Raw genomic sequence first — 8,562 nt, forward strand, 5'->3', positions numbered from 1 at the left:
GGCCCCAATGCCTAGTGTCTTGCTGTTCCCAGATATCTCAGTGAAAAGCCTTTGATTCAATTTTCCCTCCCTCTCTTATAGCTCTCTTGCTCTAGGACTCCACTGAGGGCCCCGGAGCTGCCCTCCTGCTGTTACCTATTATCCTTGAATAAGACCAATTCCCCTTCAACTCTGCTTCTCCTTGGGACAAGTTGTTTTCTGAGAAGCTGCTTGATCCTGCAGGTAATGAGGTCCTGGGGTGGAGAGGGCACCCTAATGGGGCTTCCAGACTGGTTCAGAAATGTCTAGACCCAACCTAAGCTACCTTGTCTGTTAAATAAGGATGGTGCCACATCGGAAAGAAAGAGAGACAAGCACTTTGCTGCTGTCTGGTGGAGCAGTTTGGGGCCCCTGTTTAACATTTGCAGGGCTTCACTTAAGAGGAGGGCCTCGCTGGCCTTGGCCACCATCCTGAAATGGCTCTGCCCCTTCAATAGCTTTTGTCAGTTGAAAGTTTTCTCTCCATAAACATCCACAGGGTGGAAACCCAGTGAAAACCCCTTTTGTAATATTTAAATATTAAGTCTCAGCGTGCACTTTGGAACAGAGGACAATAAATTACAACTTACCATGTGCCAAAAATTATACTTAATTGCATATCGTATCAAATTCTCACAACAGTCTTAAGAGGGTTTTATAATCCCCATTTACAGGTGAAAAGTGGAGACAGAGAGAGTAAGTGGCTTGCCCGACTAATGGGCTGAGACACAACTCAAATCCAGGTTTTTCTCCTGACAAAGCTAGTGTGTCTTTCTCTTAGCATTGTCCCTTCCAGAGAGACCGTTTTTTTTCTTTAAAGCATCCCACGTCGCACAATGTCAGCTAGCGTTTTCTGTGGTATTAATACTGGGATCTCATACAATACCACACTCCCACCATAGTCTGAGACTCTGCATAATGCACATGCAATTAACCTGGAAAACACAGTGTTCTAACCTCCCATGTAGAGAGAAAATCCTCAGAACCCCAGAGCGATAGTTAGGCCACGGCAAATGCCATCCGATCGCCCAATCCAAGGCTCAGCCTAAAACCTCCTGCAGGCTCTCACTCTAAAGATAACCCAAAAGTTCTCACAGCTTCCTGGTTGTTAAAACAACAACTACAGTAGCAGGAATTGAGACCTAAAGATCAGTGGGGTAGAAATGAGGAAGGAAATGAAGTAGCATGTTAAATGACTATTTTTCCCTAACTTGCCCTGTTCTTTCTAGATAGAACCCAAAAACTTGCATAGTTATAGTAGGATAATTCCATTGATCAAATGCTGAAAGTTTTCTATCAATTTCAAGATTATTCATATCTCTATGGACTTTGAAGTCTAGAGTGCGATAGAATTCCTCCTTCTGTCTAGGCTAGGCAGGGTTGACACAGGATCACTCCAGCGGAGGCTTTTCGGAAGCCACTGCGTAAACTGTCCTAGGTCCAGCAATTAAAAAAAAAATGTGTCTTTATAGTTCTCTGCTTTTCAGAAGATCTGATCTTAATACCCTTCTATTCTTTTTGTTCCTTTCTGATTTCATCAAATTTATTGCCACAGTTGGGCACAGTGGCTCATGCCTGTAATCCCAGAACTTTGGGAGGCCAAGGCAGGAGGATCGCTTGAGCCCAGCAGTGTGAGGCTAGTGAGCTAGGATCACATCAATGCACTCTAGCGCAGGTGACAGAGTGAGACCCTGTCTCTAAATAGATAAATGGTTGTTACTCTGGTTCTTTCTCTCTCTCTCCCCAAACTTTTTCTACTTCACATCAAAGAGCTTCCCCATTTCCCCACTTCTGGGTTTGCTCCCTGGAAGGCAAAGTTAGCTTCCTTCCCACCCACTTTTCCAGGCACACAGGGTGCCCCTTGGCCAATGAAATCTCCACCCCCAAGAGCCTCTCAGGATTTCAGGCTGACAAGTAGTCGTAGGAGACATGGTTTGGTTTGATGTGGTCAAGTCGGTCCTCACTGCACCTTCATACTCTCAGCCTCAAACCACTCTCCCGCTCACCACCCTCACTTTCCATTGCTTTGGATTATCTTTCATCAGTTTACCGCCAGCCTCCACAGCCTCTGCCAGGGTGCAGCCGGGCAAGAAGGGCAGTACGTTTCCTTCCCTGGGTGAGCAGGTCGAGTGTGGGCTCTTGATGGGGAACAAGAGAAAGAGAAAGCAAGAGGCTGCAAAGACTGTTGCTACATGGTTTCCCCTAAGTCCCAGAAATAGAAAGGCAGACTTCCGAATCGCACAGCCCCTGTGCAAACCACCAGACCACACAGCCAGATAAGAAAAATGTTAGATTGTGTCATACTTCCTTCATCTCCTTCATCAGCTCCAGTTTCTGAAAATGGCCCTGAATTTCAGAGAGCCTCACCACAATCCAGGGATGTAGGGGAGCTTGAAGAGGAGGACAAAGGCATCAGGCATCTCTCTTTTCTGGAGTAAATTTATTTTCAACCGCAGAAGTAAAGGAAAGAAAAGATCATGAAAGATTAGGCATGAGCTAACTTTCTTAGTTGCCTGTATGAGAGAAAGAAATGAACCGGACATCAATAGACGTTGAGAAAGGGGATCTGCCAGCTAGCAATGTGTCCTTGGCCTTTTCAATTCACATGTGTTCATTTATTGAATACCTACTGTGTGCCAGGCACTGTGCTTGGTGCAGCAGACACAAAGGGGAATAAGACCCCTTCTTGCAGCATGAGGAGGCTGGGCTAGATTCAGATTCACCCAGATTCCAACTCTGGTGCTCAGCGCCACCACCATCATGGAAATGATTTTGCCTGGCTCTCCCTGAGCAGCCTCAGCGGGACTGCCTGATGTCAGCCGCTGCAGGAAGAATGATGGCCCCGGTGTTGACAGGCTCCTAATTGGAAGGTAGGAGGTGCCGCTAGAGATCAGCTATAAAAGATATCTTTGGACCGGGGTGGGCTGCTAATGCTTGGGAGAGACTCAGTGTGAGGCCTGTGAGCTGTCACCTTGCGATGGGACCTGGCCCAGCACACAGAGGATGCGTGCAAGGGAGACAGCTGACAGGGCCCGCGTGGGGGGGAGCAGCCATTTCGGGGAACGGCAACAATCCAGGACTTCGGGACTCAGCAGGGCACAAAGAAAGGACAGCTTAGTGGCCCCAAAGCCTAGGATCAAAGAGGCAGCCCCGGGAGAGCAGCTGATAAGAGCTTCATGGTGCAGACAAGGGAAAAGAAAGCCTGGAGTATCTTTTTATTCAGCTAATAAAGCACCAACTTCTGCACACTTACAACTGTTCCAGGCCCTGAGGGGTTCAAAAGAACCAAGTTGGAAGAATTTAATATCTAACTAAGAGATGATCAAATCCGCACACTGAAATTATTGCCTGGTAAGACAATACTGCGTGTGTTACATAACATTGGCGCTTGTGCAAGCTCTTTCCTTGCGTCATCTCATTTAATCCTCTCAACAACCCTGCACGATGGGTACCATCATCCCTGTTTTACAAACGAGGGTACTGAGGTCTGAGAGGCTGTGTATCTTACCTGAATTTGCCTGGCTAGTCAGTGGCCGAGCTAAGATTTCACTCCAGGTCTGTGGGAGCCTCCAAATAGCCTGCAGCTCCCCTTTACAGGGTTATAATGGTGCTGCACTGGGCGAGAGGGAAAGGTGGTGCAGGGGACAAGTTCCAAGGGAGGAGCTCAAGGAGGGAGAGGGAGTCATGTGTGAACAGGAACAAAGCCAGCTTCTTGGGGTTGGAGGGTCTGTTGGAACCAGTTCAAAGCTGAGGATGGTGAATCTCTTCCACGTCCCGGCCAGAGGAGGAGGGTCTCGGTTAGGATTTGGGCCCTGCAGGGCTTACTGTCTGGCACGGCAAAGAGGACGACCCCCGACGGGCCAGGGATTCCACACAGAGCACATCTGGTGTGAGGGAGCTCACTCCCAAGGGCGAAGGCATCGCCCTACTAGATAGACAATCAGGCCATCAACAGGCCCAGCCCTCTAAACTCGGGGTTTGCAACACCCTCAAAGAACGGCAACTGGCCTTGAGCAGAAGTGAGAAGGAAACACCCCCTCATCCCCTGAACCGTGGCGTGGGCTTTGCTATCCACCAGGGCTTGCAGGTGTCCAGGCAGAGAGAGGAGGTGGCCCAGGCACCAGATGTTAGGGTGCCAGGGCCTCCCCAGAAGGAACAGGTGCAAAGCGAGCAATTAGCCCAGAAGGCATCAGTGGGGCAGCGCCCAGATCTGCTCGGGGAAGCCACCAGGATTACGTCATCCGCTGGTGAGCAGGTTTCATTAATCCTCAGGCGAATGGAGGATTGCGAGGGAACTTTTGTATTCTTCTTCAAGGAGCCAGAAGAAGTGGTAATTAAACTTGTCTTTTAAAATAAAAAGATTCCAAGGGGGCTACAAGCCTTCAGGCTTCCCCCATGGTGTTCCAGGCACTCTGGCTTCTCAAGAGGGAGGAAGAGCGTCTATTCATAGGCTGTGACTTGGAGAGGCCCCACGGTGAGTCAGGCATTCACTGCGTGAGCTGGTGGTTGCTAATGTCTTCGGGAACTGTTAATTTACCCATCTAATTTGTTCCTCTACACCGGCCACAAAGGGAGGCCACTCAATTATTCTCATACAAAAGAGAGGCTGGTGTTTACCATGATCTCCCCAGCAACCGTGCGTGCGTGCGTGCGTGTGTGTGTGTGTGTGTGTGTGTGTGTGCTCACGTGCGCGCATAACAAACTTAGGCAATGAAGGGGTGGGGCTGCTGTCCTTGCTAGCATTTTCCAACACATTCCAACTGAGTTGAGGGTTAAGATTGTTATGGAGGGCCTCAGAGAAGCCTTGGCTCCCAAGCAGGTTATGACTTGAAGAGTGTCTTGAAAAAACCAGGGTGAATGGAGACCGATGAAGGGGAGCAAACATTTGGGAGTATCTGATTTGTGCCAGGCCCTGTGCTAGGGTTTCACGTACCTCATTGACCGTTTGACTTTGCACAACTCCCTTTTGAAGCAGGTATTATATTATACTTCTGTTATTCTAGGTTCTTGCCCCAATATTTCTGCTTAGAGAAAACCCACACTTCTTTAGGTCCCCTTAAAAAAGTGAATCTTCTGTGAAGCCTTTCCTGACTTTATCTGGTAACATGACACAAGCTCTCTTTTGTGCTCCCAGAAAATCATTGTGGACTTTAGGGAGATGGTAGCTTCAGTCTCCTCATCTGTAATCTAGGGGTACCCTTAGGGCCATCGTGAGGAGTAAATGAAATAAGTCATAGAAGTGCTTGGACAGTGGCTGGCACTTAGCCCTTGTTAGTCATCGTTGCTGTTAATATTAATAAAAGTAATGATAATACAATTACTTATTATATTGGTTTGCCACTAGGCTGTAAGGTCCTTGAGTATAGCAGTAGTGTCTACTGGTCCCCAACACCAACATTCTGAAATAGCATGCTTGGCCAGGTGTGGCGTCTCATGCTTCTAATTCCAGCACTTTGGGAGGCCGAGGTGGGAGGATTGCTGGAGATCAGGAGTTTGAGATCGGCCTGGCAATAGAGTGAGACCCCATCTCCACAAAAAATAAGAAAAAAAAAAAATTAGCCAGGCATGGTGGTGCATGCTTGTAGTCCCAGCTACTTGGGAAGCTGAAACAGGAGGCTTGCTTAAGCCCGGGAGTTTGAAGTTGAAGTGAGCTATGATGATGCCACTGCACTCCAGCCTGGGTGACAGAGCAAGACCCTGTCTCTAAAAAAAAAAAAAAGATAAATAGATAGATATATAAAATAAAATAGCATGCCTGGGTCTATTTATTCCCCACCACGGATGCTGAAGCATGGATAGCCACTCACAGCTGTGGGATACAGATGCCCCCAGTCACTATGAATGGGAAGTCCTGAATGCTATTGTGGAGCCTAAAACCCTGAAAACGTTATCGTGGAACATTTGGGTTATCAATAGCTGGATATAACTGGTGGCCTGGGTCTGGGACACAGATTTCCTACTTAATGCCAGGACACCTGGGCACTATTGCACCCATGGGGTCATCCCTATCTGTTTGGAATATACAACTCTCCTTCCACAATAACATAGGCTAGGAATATTATATTATCCTGAGCAGCCATCAGGACAAACAGAAGGGAATGTGGTCTTGCATTTCCAGTCCTGCCTTCTATGCCCAAGCTACCTTTATCATAATTAAAATGCCCAACAGGCAGCTCAGTACATAGTTAAATGTGCCCTCAAGCACCCACTCTACTTTGCACATCTTTGTGATGCCCTTTCCTGATGTCAACCTATGTCTCCATGACCTGAATCTGACTTAAAAGTTGTTCTGGCCCAGGGACCAGCCACCACATTGCAGGTGATGACCACAGTCCATCCAGACACTACACCCTGGAGGATGAGCACCTAGTTACCCACACCAGCCACCAAGGTGCCCCCTCCCAGAGCACAGCACCTTCCCTTAGGGGATCCCCCACTGAGCATGTGTCACATACCTGAAAGAGGTGGCCACCAGACAGACCGCCAAAGTTATGACTCTCTCTTCGTCCATCCTCCCCATTGGGCACAATGAACCTCATTCCTATTGTGGCTAGAACTTTCCCTTGTGGGCCTCCCAAAGCAAGCCTACTGCTTACAGCCATCCAATGGCTGGACCTCATACAATGTGGGGCCTGCTATCTGCCCCCATGAGCAGTTCGCCCCTTTATTTGCACCACAAAACCACCAATACCAAACACTACTGATCTAGGCCCCTAGGACCTGCCCTATCCTATGCGCGGCCAGACCGATGAGGCTTTGACTGATATTATCAAGTCTGGTCGCTGGCCCAGATCGTGCATCTATCCAAATGGACCTGCAGACCTTTGTATCTTCCTAGGCCTGCATAGCATGACCCGTGGCATGGCCCACCCCGGATATGAAAGGAACATGAGAGATTAGACACCCCAGAGGGAGCCTGATTCGCCCGTTCCACTCCCCTAGGTAACTCCTTTCTCATGTCCCAACTACCTAAGCTCTGACAAGCTCCTTAACATTTTTCTGACTGCTCTGCAATCAAACCCTCCTGGTCGCAGTCTGCAGTTGGAGACTTCCTACCCACCGCCTTGGGTATGAGTGTGAAGTTTGGGGACAGGGAGTGGGACTAAGGGCTCACAATCTGATCACACAGGGAAAACCACCAGATGCCGCAGAGAAAGGTCCAAAGTTCTATCAGCCCCCGTAACACAAAGAGCAGCAGCACTTACAGCTTTCCCTGAAGGGCAAAATCCCAACTGCCAGGGTGGCAGCTGAAGGACTAGCTCCAGATGATTTGCTAGCTGCCCAGGAGTGTGTGCCCCCAAAGGACATACCGTATGCTGCTGTATGCGAATAAATATTGCAGACAATAATCCAAATAGCCTAATGGAAGCACCACCAAACCCAAAACAAATTTCTCATGCAGTACCCTGAACTCCCCAGGACTTGGACATCCCCTGCAACTGGAGGTGACCTTGTTTCAGGGGGCCCTCCTGCCAGCAAGTGGACTTTACATACTGAGCTGACTATGCAAAATTGGTACAGTCTGCATATAAGTATATTAGCAAGAGTCTTGGCACAGAAAATCAAATATTAGGAAGTAAATTTTGAAGAAATTGAGTTGGGTGCAAAAAGTTGCTCCCAGTAAAATGACATTCAGCCAAACTGTTAACACCCACTGGGGCAGAAACCTTCAGATGCCCCAGCCCCACTCACGTCTGCTACATGCAAGAAAATCCACCCTTGCCCTTTTAGATCTCCTGCCCCCAGCTTGACCCCCACCAGAGCAGATCACTCGAAATTAATCTGCCCCCTATCCACTGCCTGTCTGTATTATTCAACAGGCGGGTGGGCTCCTGTCCCGTATCTGGGTCCCGAGGACCAGGGTCGCTCTCTTGCTCAGATGTCAAGGAGCCCTCCTGTCAGTGGGCCCCTCACCCAGGGACTCCCCTTGCAGCCTGTGCCTGCATAGGTAATAAACCTTTGAATTACTGAGATCACTGGCTCAGGTGTGGGGTGGGTTGACACCAAATGCCTTTAAATGAGAGAGAACAGCAGAGCAGGGTCCTTTCTCGGAATGCTGTTATGGTCTAACTCAGCGACTGCACCTCTACCCCTGACCCGCAGACCAGATCCTTACTTGGGTTGTTTCTTGCCAGACACACCTGCTCTGCTTTCTGGGTTAGTTAAGAAAACCAGCTTTGAAATCACTGGCTATTAATCCCTACTCAGTCCTTAGTAGCCCCGGGAGCTGGGACAAGCTTCTTAGCCTATCTGTGACCCAGTTTCCTCATCTATAAAATTATGATTGAAATACTTACTTCATCAGGGTGTTGCAAGGATCAAAGAAAACACTTTATGTAAAGCTCATAGTACAAGCCTGACACAAGGGAAGTTCTCAGATAGTCACTCATCAATGGGGCAACTGGATTTCTGCTTCCGCCAGGAAGCCTTCCGTGCCTATTCCCACTCTGATTTCTCCCTAATCCAATCTGATTGCAGTTTGGGTCAGAACCTCGCTGTTGATCGTGTATTTTTTCTGCAGTACATTTGTGTTCATTCTGACTT

General features: G+C 48.5%; 1 protein-coding gene across 1 annotated transcript in view; it reads left to right on the plus strand.

Moving 5' to 3' along the window:
* The first annotated feature begins 3,800 nt into the window (after positions 1-3,800).
* Positions 3,801-8,562, plus strand: part of LMO2 (LIM domain only 2 (rhombotin-like 1)) — a 29,685-nt gene continuing 24,923 nt past the window's right edge. Inside the window, exon 1 of the mRNA XM_012649660.1 lies at positions 3,801-4,265. The gene's annotated coding sequence lies outside the window, so the exon portion shown is untranslated. The remainder of the gene's footprint in view (positions 4,266-8,562) is intronic.

The sequence above is a fragment of the Propithecus coquereli genome, unplaced genomic scaffold, assembly GCF_000956105.1.
Source record: "Propithecus coquereli isolate 6110/MARCELLA unplaced genomic scaffold, Pcoq_1.0 Scaffold30, whole genome shotgun sequence".
Lineage (NCBI taxonomy): Eukaryota > Metazoa > Chordata > Mammalia > Primates > Indriidae > Propithecus > Propithecus coquereli.